The following is a 15,841-nucleotide window of genomic DNA, read 5'->3' on the forward strand; positions in this document are numbered from 1 at the left end:
TATTGAGATGCAGCCTTGGTCCGAAGCTAAAAACAAGTCGTTTGCAATCTTAACTAGTGCAGTTTCTGTACTATGATGGGGCCTGAAACCTGACTGAAATTCTTCAAGGATGTTGTTTTCCTGCAAGAATGTGCATATTTGAGCTGATACTACTTTTTCTAATATTCTTGATATAAAGGGGAGGTTTGAAATCGGTCTATAATTTGTTATTTCATTCGCGTCCAAGTCAGATTTTTTTAAGAAGCGGTTTAATAACTGGCAACTTGAAAGGTGAAAGTGACCTAGATATAATGAGGAATTAATAATATTTTAAAGTGGATCTCCAACCGTATGCATCACTTCTTTTAAAAATCTGGTTGGGATTGGGTCTAACAGGTACGTTATTGATTTAGCTGAGGTGATAAGTTTATAAAGCTCTTCCTGTCCTATATCTGTAAAGCACTGAAAAACTAAATGTGAAACTTTAGGCTGAACTAGATCATGAGATGCTATTAGAGGTTGAACCTCCGTTATTTTCTTCCCGATGCTATTGATTGTTTTATTAAAGTCCATAAAGTCTTCACTACTAAAATGTTGTGGAGTACTCTCTGCAGGCATCTAAATGTAAATGAACTAAGAAAAAACAGAATATAAAAAACAGTTGTGTACACTCAAATAATTTAACATGAAGATATAAAATGTATATATAAATATACAGAAAACTTCCCAGCCCAAAGACAAGGATGACAATGTCGGCTTTGCCAAACCCAAATAATTTCCGGTTTAAAGCTGCATCTTTGCAGAGTGGCAAGCACTTGTGGAGACAGCATACCAAATGTTTATTTATGGACTAGTTGAATACTGCATGCAATGTGTTAAAAAAATAAGGTGTTAAATTTTTGTTTAAACATAAGCTCGATGTCACTCAAAGTTAGTAACGATTCCTACGAGTGATTTATAGACTTCTATGCGTGATTCTGAGACGCTTAGTTAATACATGAACATATAAGAATCGGGCTCAAAGATAATTAACATAAACATAAAATTTCTTGGGAGAATTGAGACAGCATCAAGTTAAACTGGTGCCGTCACTTTTTTACAATACTGAGAGACATAAAATTGACTGCAAAAAAAAAATAATAAATTGCCTGTCTTGTGGAACACTCGCAAACCAGGTGATTTGCAGTCCAAGGTTCCACTGTATATATATATATATATATATATATATATATATATATATATATATATATACAGTATATATACAGTATATATAATATATATATTTAAAATATACTATACTTATATTTAAGTAAATTATGGTGGAATAAACTTCCTCTAGATGTTCGTACAAAATTAAAATAATATATATTATATTATTGTATCAGATTATGACAGTCCTACACAGCTCTATCATAGGGTTTTGAAACAGTTATGGATATTTTTAGTCCTAAATAACCTTTGAGTCAGATTCCTCCGGGTGATTCTGAGATGTTTAGTTTAGCTATTTAGTTTAGAGTAATCCACTTCTGTCATCAATTTCATGTACATGATAGGTGCAAGCAGATTTCTGTCCTCAACTAAACATGGCCTCAGGGAACTAATCACTGGAAGAAGTTCATATTCTGTGACACAAGGGGGAGTTTTTTTTTTTTTTTTACTTCATTTACTAGTATGAAGGTGAGGACCTAAGCAATATCTTACAAACGTATTATATCGCAAGCCATCATACTCTGGCATACAGCATACTCTACATTGAGTGTAATAGCCATTCAAACATTTGGTTTGAGGCTATGTTGTTATTAATGTGGTTCTCCCTGACGAACTATGGTTTGAAACCCACCAAGAACGGGGAGAACATGCAAACTCCATGAACACAGAGTTAGAACACAATTTATAAAAATAAACAGACAGAATCAATAACTATGATTGACAGGGAAAACACAGGGCAAAATTTGTAAAATTTGTGGATCTGGAATGGCTCAGTTGGGATTTCTAGTTCTCAGTGGGCTTGTAGGTGCCTGTTTAGACTTATTCCTGACAGCTCTTGATAAGGTGGCAATGACTATGGTATGTGCCATTTATACATTACTTTGTTTACTCTTTAAATCACCTTAAATGGGCCAATGATCTTGTGAGTCAGTGTTTTGCATCTCTTTGATAGTCTCATGTCCCTTGTGGAGAGTCATAATCGATCAACTGGCTTATACATTTTGGTGTTTCCCCAACCTTGATTGATGCACCTCTACATGGATTATAGTCTGTGTTTAAGTCAAGTCAAGCCAAGTAGGCTTTTATTGTCATTTCAACCAAATACAGTTCAGTACACAGTGAAACAAAACAGTGTTCCTAAAGGACCAAGGTGCTACATACAGAAAACTTAAATTAACAGAACCAACCATGACAGCTAATGAGCTGACTACAGTAGCAAAGCCAAACCAAGTTGGCACCATTAATTAACAAAATTATTAAGCATTTATTCTAAGCATTTTACTGCATATCGTACTGTGTATGACTGTGTATGTGACAAATAAAATTTTAATTTGAAATTTTAAAATACTATACAAAATACAACAAAAAGACAACATAAAGTGCATGTGCAAATTTGCAAACAAGAGCAGCAACACAACAACATGACACAATGAACTGTTTTAGTGAATTGAGCTAGTGCAAGTCTGTGACATGAGAGATAAAAACCAGTAAACATTTCTTGTAAAGGTAGCAGCAAAAACAGGAAAGAGTAATTTTGCAAATAATATCTAATAATAAAAATATTGTGAAAAAAAAACTATTTCAGTTTGTTGTGTGAAATTGCTAGATGGTTTTAGATCAGTATGTATGCACGTGATCCATGTGTCCACCGCTGGTGAGTAGTGATGGGTTGTTCATAAATGATTTGTTCTTTTTACATGATTCTTTAACATGACTCAGATGAACGAGTTGTCTCAGAGAGTGATTCGTTAATTTTCTATTGGGCGCGCATGTGCAAAGTATCGCAAAACCTCCGTATGTTATATACAGGAAACAGTATTGAACGATTCTCAGCAATGAGTCTTCAAGTCTCGAGTCGTTCGTTCTTTTGATACGTGACTCCCATAGGCGCTATGCAGTGCAGTACACAAAAAACAGTATTGAACAATTTTCAGCCATGAGTCTTCGAGTCTCGAGTCGTTCGTTCTTTTGACATGTGACTCCATAGATGCTATGCGGCGCAATAGATTTAAAAGTGGGCTGCTTGGGGCCAGGGGTAGCTCAGTGGTTAAGGCATTGGACTACGGTTCAGGAGATCCTAGGGTTAAACCCCACAACCACCAAGTTGCCACTGTTGGGCCCTTGAGCAAGGCCCTTAACCCTCCCTGCTCAGATGTAAAAAAAAAAAAAAAAAAAAAATGTAAGTCGCTCTGGATAAGATCGTCTGCCAAATGCCTAAATGTAAAATGTAAATGTATTCTGTTTATTATAATTTGTCCTTGGTTGCATTGTAATGTTTTCATAACTGGAACTATAGCCAAAATTTGTGTATGTAGATGTATTGGGGGGATTTTTTATTGAAAATTTTAATTTATTTTGGATTAAATGAACGAAATGACTCAAAAAAAGATTCGTTCATTTTGATGTACAAGATTCAAAGAAACGAGTCACAAAAATGATTTGAACTTTTCATCACTACTGGTGAGTCTGTGGGGTTGATGTTGCAGCAAAACAGCAGTTGTCGTTAGCCTAAAACTCAATAAAATGGCATTAGCTGTGTGTCTGTGAAACAGTAAATTATGCATATGCATATTTAGCCCAAGGAATAAACCGAGTCTAGTCCTCCTGATTGTTAGCACGAAGGTTCTCAGGAATTACCCAACTTCCTGGCTGAGGTTGTGGACTCTAAATGACTAATTTCTCTATGAAGCTCTTCAATAAATTGGACATAAACTGTGCGCCTAATAATATCCTCTGGAATACCAAAGTATTTGAAAACATAGTGGAATATTAGTTCGACTGTCAGATAGGCTGTGGGTAAGTTAGATAATGGTATCAGGTGAAATGTGGGTCTGCTTCCAGTCTTTTCTGTAACTCCTGGCACAGAGCTGACTGTTGTTGGCTTCTGTCAGGTGTGGTTTAACAACCCAGGATGTTCTCTCATCGATCATACCATCTCCTTAATCAGACAGTAATTAGGAGTTGCCAAATTCCAGAGATGCCGTTCTACCTTTGTCTGAAGGACCTTACACCTAGACTCCAGCAACTTTAAAATATAACAAAAATCTACGCACTGAAACAGCTAATTGCATTTTTAAATAGCAATAGAAAAAAAAGGGATAGAAAGTAAAATAAAATACAAAAACAACATTTATTAAAATCCTAAACTTACTCTTTTATTTCCTTGTTTTTTGGCCAAAGCTTTTAATGATTCCCTCAGTTCTGTTTGTTCCGGCTGGTCCATTTAATATTTTCTCCTTAGGGTTCCATAATATGTCTTGCAGGATGCTGAACACTTCATTAAATGTATAATTCAATGTCTACAATTTATTTAAAACATTTAAAATACCTTTGAAAACCTCTGGGTCAACATCAGCAAAACTGTAAGGTCACCATTTGATTGTGGGGGAAATTTACTCTGTTAAGAGAAGAATCCCAGACATGATTATGTTACAATACACATTAGATAAAAGATTAGTAGCCATAACTTTATTAAAACAGGTTACATTTTTTTGTAACCTGGGTGAGTTTTTACCTGTATACATCCAACAAATTTAAAATTAACTGGGAGTTTACTGTTTCCAGGCAAACAGAGAAGACAAGGTCTCCAACAAGGCTAACAAAGCAGACAGAGCCTTTAACAGGTCTAACAGAGCAAACAGGACCTTCAAAGGGGATAACAGAGCTAACAGGACCTCCGAGGCTAACCATGCAAACTGTGCTAACAGCCGCAACTGGATTAAGACTGGGTGCTGGAGGTCTACTTGATAAAGTCACCTCCATTTTGAGCTAAGAGAGTTGTCTGTTAAGCAATGTTCCTTCCTCCAGCATTGTTTTGCAGACAATCAATTCCAGAAGCATAGTACAGCATATCTCCTTTCTTTTGGCCAGCTCGACACTCGGTCTGGGGTTCTCCTCACCTCGGACAGCCTTAATGTTTCTCTCTTATGCTAGATCTTGCTCCTCTCTCCCATGTACTGCACATTGTTTCCAGCATCACTGTTGTTGTCACATGTCACAGCCCCAGTGAGGCCAATCAGGACAGTAAAGTGTACTCTGGGAACCAAAGTATACTTTGGGAACTGAAGTTCAGGAGCGAATGTCAACATAGAAGTTCCACCACCAATGTGCACCACATAGTTCATGGGTGCTAAACGCCCTTCAGTGGCCATCCCTGACAGACTGCCATATATCATCCTTAGGTACTTACTTAATAGTGCTAAAAAGTAGTACCAAATGCTGTTTTCCATTAATCACCCTTTTATACGCATATGAAATTCAGTTTGATCAGTGTCCAGTTTGAAGATGCAATGAGCGAATCTTGGTCAACAGTAGCATGCTCACATAACAATGTTTAATACATTCAAAAAACAAATGTAGTTGGGTGCATGCACCTGCGCCACATACACATGGCATTTATATACATGTATCATATTTATATCAGTCACTATCCATAAACACAACAAACACAAACACAAAACACAACAAGTGCAAAGTGGTACTGGCTTTTACCGGACACTAACCTCCAGTACCTTCATGTGGGATGGTGCACCAGAATGCCTCATGACAAGGGCAATACAGGGAACTAAGACAGGAGAAATCTTTAGTAGTTATTTGTGGTTTTCCCACCCTAAGCATGTGCAGTGCTGCTGAGTCTGATAGAAACTATTCTGGTTGTAACAGGAGGGGTGCTACGGAAATACATACTCAAAAGACAATGATCGTTAGAGAACCCGAACAGGTGTTTTATTATATGATAAGTGAAAAATAGTAAGCAAGGAAACCGGAAATTCTTATTTGTGAAGATAATGGAGCTGGTGGAAGCATGGAGATGAACAGTGGAGACATAGAACATGGAACAGACATGAACCAGGAAACAAGACGCGGGACCAGGAGACAAAAAGAATCGAAAACTGGGAACGAGACGTAATCAGGTATGTTGTAGAGTCTGTTTTCATATGCGAGGTCAGACGCTGAGTGAGGGGAAGTGAGGTGTATTTAAGGTTTGGTGTTGATGTGATTCAGGTGTGTGCTCAGAACTCGGGTGATTGGGAACGGAGACTGAGGTTGGAGCCTGGTGTTTCCGTGACAAGGGGTGCATGTATCCCCATTTATGTACTTTCTTTATATTAATATATATTTTTGTTTATTAATAATGTATAATTTTCCTCAAATAAGGTTTAACTATGATAAGTTAATCGCACTGTTTTAGTCTAATAGCTGTATATTAGGTTTAAAAATAGTATAGGAGTGTGAAGAATATTTTATCAGAATCTGTGTTTTGTGGTACATTTCACGGTGGAACCCTACATGCTGTATAAGGCCCTCTGCTGACGCCTGTTTTTAGGAGGTTTTGAAAACGAAAGTAAAGAGCTGAGTTGAACGCTTGTACATTTTATATATAGTTATTTGTAAATTGTTGTTTTTTTGTTTTTCTTTTCTCTAATATTTCTGTGCACAGTTTGGAAAACTTGGTCACCTTTTCTTACTAAATGAGCAACTGTTAGCAATAATGTGCTGTTATGAATGAAACATCAGTGGATTTCTTTTTTCTTCAAGAAAGATCCCCAAAAGAGTGTTGTGATGCAACAATGTTATGCCTTTGTGACAGTAGAAAAACTTGGCTTTTAGAAATAGTTCTAGGGCAGTGAGGTTAAGTGGAAGAATAATACTTGATAGTGACCCAAATAATACTTGACAGTTTAATTCCATGATAATTTTTGCATGGCCTGAGTTCACCCTATTTTTTTATGCAATGAAGAAGCCAGATAATTCTGGTGATGTGGATAGGTGATGTTTTCTTCACCAGGGTTTCTTTCCAAATATAGAAATGTTGACCAGAGATTATGTAAATGTTGACCAGAGATTATGGAAATGTTGACCAGAGTGTATGAAAATGCTGACCAAGGCCTGTTAAACTGCTAGAACAAGGTGAATTTAACTTTAAGGTAAACTTCTTAAAGCAGAGGAGTAAGGAAGGATAATTTATACTGCTATATATCTGTGGCATCTTTTATATTTGACCCCAATCTGCTTATATCAAACATGATGTCCATCTGATTTGTTTTGCAACCCACAGTATCTGTCCAATTTTTGACCTGAGCTGCTCTTTTTCAGTCTCATTAATAGAGGTAACTCTCTGCAGGGCACGCACTGCCTGTAGGTGAATTGGCTATAAGTTTTCAATGTAACTATGCTGATGTACATAAATTACACCATTAAAAGTAACCAAGTCCATTCCCACCAGAGGTGTTAAGAGTACCTGAAAACCATACTTGAGTAAAGTTACAGATACCATACTGTAAAAATAACTCTATTACAAGTTACAAGTCACCAATTCCAATGAGACTTGAGTAAAAGTCTTAAAGTATGGGATTTAAAAAAAACTTTTTTTACTATTTTACTCGTTCTGAATGTAGGCTCAAAGAACTCCAAGAAATGTGAAAAACAAGAAACCATTTATTTATGAGGTTTTATTTCCTAATATAAAAATGAAATTGAACACTTCAATATTTTAAAATAGCAGAACAAAAGTCAGTCTCAGTCAAACTCAAATGTTCAAAAAAGGCACAAGTAAAGGATTTATTTTTCCTAAAAAAAAAAAAAAAGGTATTTTCAGTCTACAATGGACAAAAAATAAAAAATAAAGACCGGACTTTGATTTCATTTACCTCCCAGTTTCAGAGGGGGACAATATTTTTATTTAACTTTAACAAAAGCTGGTTCTCGAAGTTCTTGGAACTTATTCTAACTCTTTTTGGACTGAAAATGAAGCCAGCACTGCTAAAAAGTCACTCGCAAACAGCAGATGAAGGTAGAGGAGTGATATGGCCTCTTTCACCCAAGCAATTAGCCATGGCAGATAAAGATGCCGACTTGTCGCACACAATCAAAATGTAATTATTGTGCTTATATTTTTGATACTCAGTACAAGTACAAAGTAGCCCCCAAAAAACTTAAGTACAGTAACGAAGTCCATTTACTCAAATACTTTACACCACTGATTCCCACATAGCAAAAATTTTCATGTTCTTTATGTCCCACCTGAAATGCAGACTTAAGTGTAGGAATCGCATCTTTTGAGAAGTTTTCTGAGCCTGCCCAAAAAAAATCAACATGACATGCAAGTACTCCAATAACTTTACGCTGCTTATCCAACCAGTGGAATACTGCTGGATCTACTTTGGACATTTTACCACCTGTACTCAGCATGATTCCTTTTACCTTGTTCTACTAGTACAGTGATGCATCAGCAAGGCCACACTTGTAAACACACATTTTGAGTTTCCATGGAGTATTTTCCTTTTCTGCTTCAGCGGTTATAGATTTCTTTCGATAACTGCATGCCTGGTAGGAAAGCAGATTTAATGTCCATGGAATGGACTTGCCATTTGTTTTTACAGATCACTGCTAACAATAGCCTAAGAGACTCAGAAGCATAGGTTGAAGAATCTTTTTGCAGCTTGTAAATATTAAGCTCTTCAAAAACTCTAACTACAAGTCATGCTTTAGCCACAATGCCATTGGGAGTTTCTTTGAGACTACAGACCCATCTGGTAAAGATACACTTTTGACCTACATTCAACTTCTTCAAAAACATTGTTTTTGTACCAATTCATGATTTCATCCCGCTTAGCCGCATCAAATAAAATCTCTTTTGTTACAAACATATCTCCCTATCAGGTGATGTTAAGATTATGAACACATGACACATCTACTGGTTCCTTTTGCCCATCACTGCCATCAGGTTCACTATGCTGCAAATTAAACCAGCTTTTGTATTTTCCAGAAGCTTTTACTGCTCTACCTAAAACCCTGGCTTTCTGTAGACCACCACCATCCTACTTCATAAAGGTCACAGTTTATCCTTTCTTAATCTTTATACCAGTGGAAAAGACAAGGTTATCACCAACATTGTGATCTGTTTCCATTTGTGTCATTCTAGGATGAACCACTTCTTCTCCCTGTCCCTGATCTGTTCCCATTTGTTTCTGTGTTTTCTTCATTATCTGAGCTTTCTGCTACATTGCTTAAGCTGTTTGTTTGTTTTTACTGTCTGCCTGCTGCCACAGTTTGCTCATCCTGAGATTCCTGATTCTGTGTGTTTTACTTACAGAGCCCTGATTAATGCACTTTTACAAAAATCCCCCCATGTCTTATAAACACAACAGCTCCACCCTGACCAATAACTACCCCTGGGCCCTTCCACTCTGGACAATCACCTATTTTGTAATAAACCTTGTCTCCTGTCACATACATGTATTCAGTGGGACTGAGCTGTTTTCGTATTGCCCTTCTTATCCTCTCTAGAAGACTCGGCTTCTGTAAATGCTTTCCTGGAAGCATGTAAGGCAAAAATGTGTTCTCCCACTCTAGCACTCATAGTAGTGCCTTCTAAAGCAGGTCGTTTATCAACTAACACAGAAGGAAGGTTATAATTTTGTCCAAACACCAACTGATATGGACTGTAGCCATGAACGTTCAACATACTGTTCTTAGTCATGAGGGACCAGTCAAGGGCAGTGTGCCAGTCACATCCATTCTCTTGTTTGATCTTTAGCATGATTTGTCAGTGTCTAATTATGTCTCTTGAGTAGTCAGTTGCTAAATGGACTTTATCCCGCTTTTTGTTCTTGTCTCGATGTTAAAGTTCTCAGCTATGTCTCCGATCTCTTCACTGTTGAATTCACCTCCATTGTCGCTGTACAGCCTCTGGGGGGCTCCATGAACACTAATCCAAGTGTGAATAAAGGGGTTTACAATTTCAGATTACTTCTTTTTAGTCACGATGTTTCCTGCGCTGAACCGTGCAAAGTGATAGATTATATGAAGATACCACACACTTCTGGCTCTAGCTCATGTAGATCCACCGCCACAGTCTCGTTATACTCCGAAGCTAAAGATAACCCCACTGCAGGCTTTGGCTTTGTCCTTTTGTACTTCTTGCATATTTCATAGATATTTACTATTTCTTTTTCCTTATTTCCTGAACTGTAGTCTGTAGTCGGTCTGCTGAAGCATGACCAAACTGCTTATGAAGCTTCAGAAGGACTCTGCGTTTCTCATCTGTAGACATATTTTCTGTCACTGTAAGGACCTCCTCTTCATTTTGACCTTTTTCAGCTTCTTTGTCTCTGATGTCTACACAGTAATATCCAGAACTAGTAAACTCAAGAGGAATGGGTTGTTTGAACATCACTGCACATCATTTTTCATGTCCAGAATGGTTCCTGTCTTCTTCAATGACGTTTTAATCAGCAGGAGTGGAATGTCAACCTTGACAGGTTCAGCAATTTGCCAATCCTAATTTAGCTGGTAGTTTCACATTTCTTGTGAAATACACCAGATTCCCATCTCTGAACCGGAGTGGTCTGTAATTTGGAGCTTCTGTTTACATCGGTTAGTTCACTTGTTTTGGGGTAGAGCCGTCAATATAGTTTTCTAATCATTTCGCCCCACACACAGTACAGTATGAGTACAAGCCATGTCAATAATCGCTGATCCCAGTGATTCAGTCATGAATATCTTAGCGTCTGACATGGAGGCCTTTGTGAAAAATGTGATGCTGCATTCTTCTACATTTGCTTCTTCAGTTATTCGCACTTGTTTAGTTTATTATGAAATGTATAATGGCAAATAGCACATCTAGATCTCTTATTAAACTTATCCAGTGGATTAGTCCCCTGTAATGGCTGCTTTTGTAGTCCACTTTGCGACATCGTACATTCCATTTCCCTCTGCCTTGCGGTCTTTGTTCTGTGAAAAATGCAGATTCTTGGTTCACCTGTATTCCATTTAATGATCCTGTAGATTTCCCTCCAAAAATCCTTTTGAGAGCTGACTTCATGAATGAGAACGTTAACTTAGTAGCTAGCTGTCTGCTTTTTTGTCGAGGCAAGCATCAGGATGCATCATATTATACTTTTTGTAACACTGTTCAAAGTCAATTATGTAGTCCGCCATGGAAACTAAACTGTTCTTCGTTATGCCATCAAAATAGAATACGCTTCATATGACCGATTCTTTTCCTCTTTTAGAAACACAGCGGCAAGCTTTGCCATTAATGTCACCATACCGATATCACTGTCCAAATCTTCTGCAGGTATTTTCATCGCAATTTCATGGGCTCTTTCTTCAAGCCCCAAAGCAACTGCAATGGCTCCTTTTCTTTTGCCCAGGTTGGTAACTCATGTCCAGATATTGATTTCCAGCACTTGTACAGTCTGGCTTCTTTAAACTTCGGCGGGACATAATGCCTAGCTGCCATCCTTATCAACCATCTTCTGCTACCATTATAAACGAAATAAACACGACACTTAGCATTTCATGGTTAACTTACTTTATTTGAGGTGCCCTTCTTGTGATACACAACACACACTAAACAAAGAACAACTGTACCTGCATACCCGCCTCCCGACTTTCACCGGAAGCACCTACGCTGGGGTAAATAGTGCAGGTGAGATGCAATATATTAACAGTTCCCTTTCAAAGGCTACACTCGATGCTGCGTGAAAACGCTATGGGAACATCTTTCTGTGTTGCCGCTTGTGAAGCATGTGTGTATCAAACACGCCAAATTTTGGCATATATAACCTCGGTCAGATGACATCATCTGATGAAGCGCACCTGAAGGTTATAAATAGAAGTGAACCGGAAACATTTTTGTCTTCAAAGGACCAAATATTGTGTTTGTGTGTGATGTGTGCAAGCGAATTTAAAAGTATTAACTCACCGATATGGTGAAGTTTGTTAGGAGATCCATCCCTCCGCTATTTCGGAGCGTGATTTCCACACCATTGTTTCGGCGCATTCCTGGGTTAAACAGCGCAATCTGGCAGACGTGCACGAGACAGGAATCCCCTTTTCTCTCGCGTCCTCGCAGGATCAGAAAATTTTCCGTCCACTTCTTAAGCTTCTTGTGAATGTCTAGGAAAGACACACTCTCGCTTCTGCAGGTAGGATCACGCGATCGCGTTTCATACTTGGCGGGATTTCCCCAAGTGTTCGGGAAAAAAAAAAGACAACAGATTGCTGTCGGGTGGCCGGGGGGAGGAGCCTCGGATGAACGGCGCTCTCTTTCTCCCTTCTTTCTTGGCAACCTTCATAACGAGTTAACTCTTTCATGGAATAGCCTTATTCATCCCGTGTTTTCGTGCCATCATCTTCGATTTATTTGAATGTTGTTGATGCGAAGGCGTGGTTATATGATGATGTCCCAGTTAGAAGAGATGCTTGGGCTATCTCTTTCCTGGGACATTATCCTCCCTGAAAAGCCGTGTAGACTGACATCTTCCCTGGTGGGGAAGAGCTTCAGGCAGCTGATCAGCCTGGTGCTCTACTGCACACCATGGCGGTTTTGCAGGCTTACTAGGCTGATTTGCTGAAAGACTTGAGCACTGGTGGGCCCCACAACGTCGTTCCTGGAATTACGCTGAGCCACAGACCTGTCTCTTTGTGCAACAAAGCAGACGGTCCGTGCTATTGGCTGTTTTTATGGCTAAATCTCACGGGGGAATGAAGGATGTCCCATCGATGTCCCATCTCGCACTCTGGCCATTTGCAAGGGTCTGACTTTCGCAAGGCACTAAAATAGAAATAGAAATAGAGCGAAATAGAGCGTTATGTGCTGGGGACCCCCTCGTAAGATTGGGGTACGATTGGGGTAAGATTGGGGTACAGCGCGCCACGCTTTGCAATCAGCAAATCAGGAGTACTGTCTCCTTCACGAAGAAGAAGTCCTGAGGTCGTCCAGGACCGTGGGGGTGGCTCTGCCCAGGGAGGGGCACGTAGAATTCCTCTCAGGGATAAAGTGTTCTCCCTGGTACCTCTGGAGGTTGGTGTTCTTGCTCAACACCGGTCTCCAAGAAATGTTAGTTTTTCGTTTTTTCCCTGCCATGTTCAGGATGCCGAAGAGCTAACACCCCTGCAACATCCCCCCCCCCCCCCTTTAACCGCTAAGACGCCCCTTTTGGAAAAACTGGCAGCGTGAAAGCTACTGCCAAGTATATCTCCTTGGGTACTGAACACTGTAGTGAGAGCCACAGGATCCAGTTCTCACATCGCCTTCTGCGTTTCAACGGCGTGGTCTCCACTTCCGGCAAACCGGAAAGGGCGCATCTGGAGTTACAAGATGTTCCTGGGTATAGGAGCCATAGAACATGTTTCCCTACCAGGCACAGAATCAGGCTTCTACAGTCGGTAGTGCGTCCGATTTTGGATCTTCACGGGCTGAACTGCTATCCAAAATAAGACAGGTTTAAAATGTTGACTGTCAAAGTGATTGCTCTCAAGGAATTGGTTGTAACAATCGATCTTTATTTTGCCCTGAAACACCTCCCCCAGCAGTTGAGGCTACCATGTCCTAGTGCGGGTGGACAACACTATGGTAGTCTTGTACATAATCGCCAGGGCGGACTGTGCTCACGCCACTTGAATAGCTAGTGCACCAGGTTCCCCTTGGGGGCACAGGACAAGTTCCTGTCCCGCAGGGCGATGTACATTATAGCTAAAAGCCAGGGGATTCTACAGGGCCAATCCCCAGAGGCAAATACAGGATACGCGCCAGGTGGCTTCATACCCTTTCTATGTGGTTCAGACCCTGGTTTCTGACTTTGGGTCCCACTCTACGTGCGTCTTTTTGTCGTCGCAGATGCTAACGACAGACGCTTCCCTCACGGGCTGGGGTGCGGTCTTAGATGGCCGTCCAGCCCAAGGGAGCTGGAGAGGCCATCTTCTCGCGTGGCACATCAATTGCCCCAAACTGATGGCTTTATTTTGGCCCTAAAACACCTCCTCCAGCAGTTGAGAGGCTACCATGCCCTAGTGCGAGTGGACGACACTAGGGTAGTCTCGTACATAATCGCCAAACTGTGCTCACGCCGCTTGAATGAGCTAGCGCACTAGTTTCTGCTTTGGGCACAGGGCGAGTCCTTGGACCCCAGGGCGATGTACATTTTGCCTCATAATCGCCAGAGCGCACTGTGCTGCGCTGCTTCAATAAGCTAGCGCACCAGTTTCTGCTTTGGGCACAGGACGAGTTTCTGTCCCTCAAGGCGATTTACACTCCAGGGCATATGGAGTTGGGAGCCCTGGTACTTTCAATGCACTAGAAGAACGTATGCCCTCAAGGAGAGGGTATTTGAAAGTGGTGCATGGCGGAACATGAAGACCCAGTCCACTGCCGAATTGTTTCAGTGCAGGAGTTCTTCAAGGGCTTATGCTCTAGTAACCTCGGAATGTACGTAGCCGCTATTTCGGCTTGTCATGTTCTGACGGATGGGGTCTGGCTGATACCCCTCCCAAACCACTAGAGTCGGCGCCTGTCTGGCTTTTAACCGTCAAGATGTTTTTTCTTTTAATCACTTTTGAGAGATCTGCAGGCTTCCCTTTCTGCCTAGACTTTGCCCCTGGACTAGTCAGAGCTATTCAGCATCCTCACCTGAACTATTTTCATTCTTGACCATGCACCCAGTTTTCCTCGAAGACTTCTGTCCTCAGCCTTTTACAGCTCCGGAGCAGGATAGGTTTCACCTACTATCTTCAGTACGCACTCTTCAGATTTACGTCCACCACACTAGCCAGTGGCGTAAGTCAGAGCAGCCATTTTTCATCACATCAGTAAGAGATGCTATTGCCCTAGCCTACGAGGCGCGTAGTCTCACTTCGCCTCGAGGAATCAGGGCTCATCCGACCAGGGGGATTGCCTCATCTATGGCGCTGGCAAGAGGGTTTCTCCTGCAGTGTGTAATGCGGCAGGTTGGTCCTCTCCGCACACATTTGTGAGATTCTATAGTCTAGATGTTCATGCTACTCCGGGCTCACAGGTCCTCGAGTCAGCCTCCCAGAGATAGTTCTGAGACCTCCTCAGCCTTTGTGCGCACACGCTTCACAACCTTGGGGTCCAGACACTTGCAGTGCGGCGGCGTTGGTATTCTCGTTCCCATAGCGTTTTCACACAGCATCTCGTTCTTGGCTTTTCAGGGAACAGGGTTACAGCAAAGTAACCCAAGACATTTTCCAAACCATGCCTCACATACTGAATTACAATCTTGAAACACACCCCCTAGTTGCATCATTTAATAAGTGTTTAACCTCAGCTAAATGTCAATTGGTGTCCTTTGCTTCCCCTGCCCCCTCCACTACATGCTGTAATTCAGGCCCTTTCTTGATTTTTCTCATTGTCTCAAGTTACATTTATAGTTTAATCTGCCTTTTTATATTATTGGTTTGTTTTCACCTGTATATTTTCAATGTTTTTTTTCTCTCCTTTGCATATAAAACCTAGACTTCCAGCTCCTAGACAAAAAGGCAGGGGTATATGTAAAGTGTTTACAAATCTAGCTTGTACAATTCAAGGCACACTACATGTTCATTGTGTATATTATGTTTCTGTTAAAAATCAATGAAAATAATGTTGAAAGAAAAAAACCTTACAGTAGTTAAGTATGGTCAACAGAAAATCTTTTTATGCTACCAGCAACTGCCATAACAAAAATATAAAATATTATAAATTTATTAATATAAACATTAAATAAAATGAAATCAGCTGTGTGCACACTTACAAGACTCCACATTAATTACATAACCTAATGCTCAAGGTAAATTCCAATTATAAGGTTATTTCTTTAACATTTTATTTCACTGATAATCAGCTTAAATAAAAAAGTAAACTTTT

The sequence above is a fragment of the Clarias gariepinus genome, chromosome 20 (assembly GCF_024256425.1).
Source record: "Clarias gariepinus isolate MV-2021 ecotype Netherlands chromosome 20, CGAR_prim_01v2, whole genome shotgun sequence".
NCBI classification, from domain to species: Eukaryota; Metazoa; Chordata; class Actinopteri; order Siluriformes; family Clariidae; genus Clarias; species Clarias gariepinus.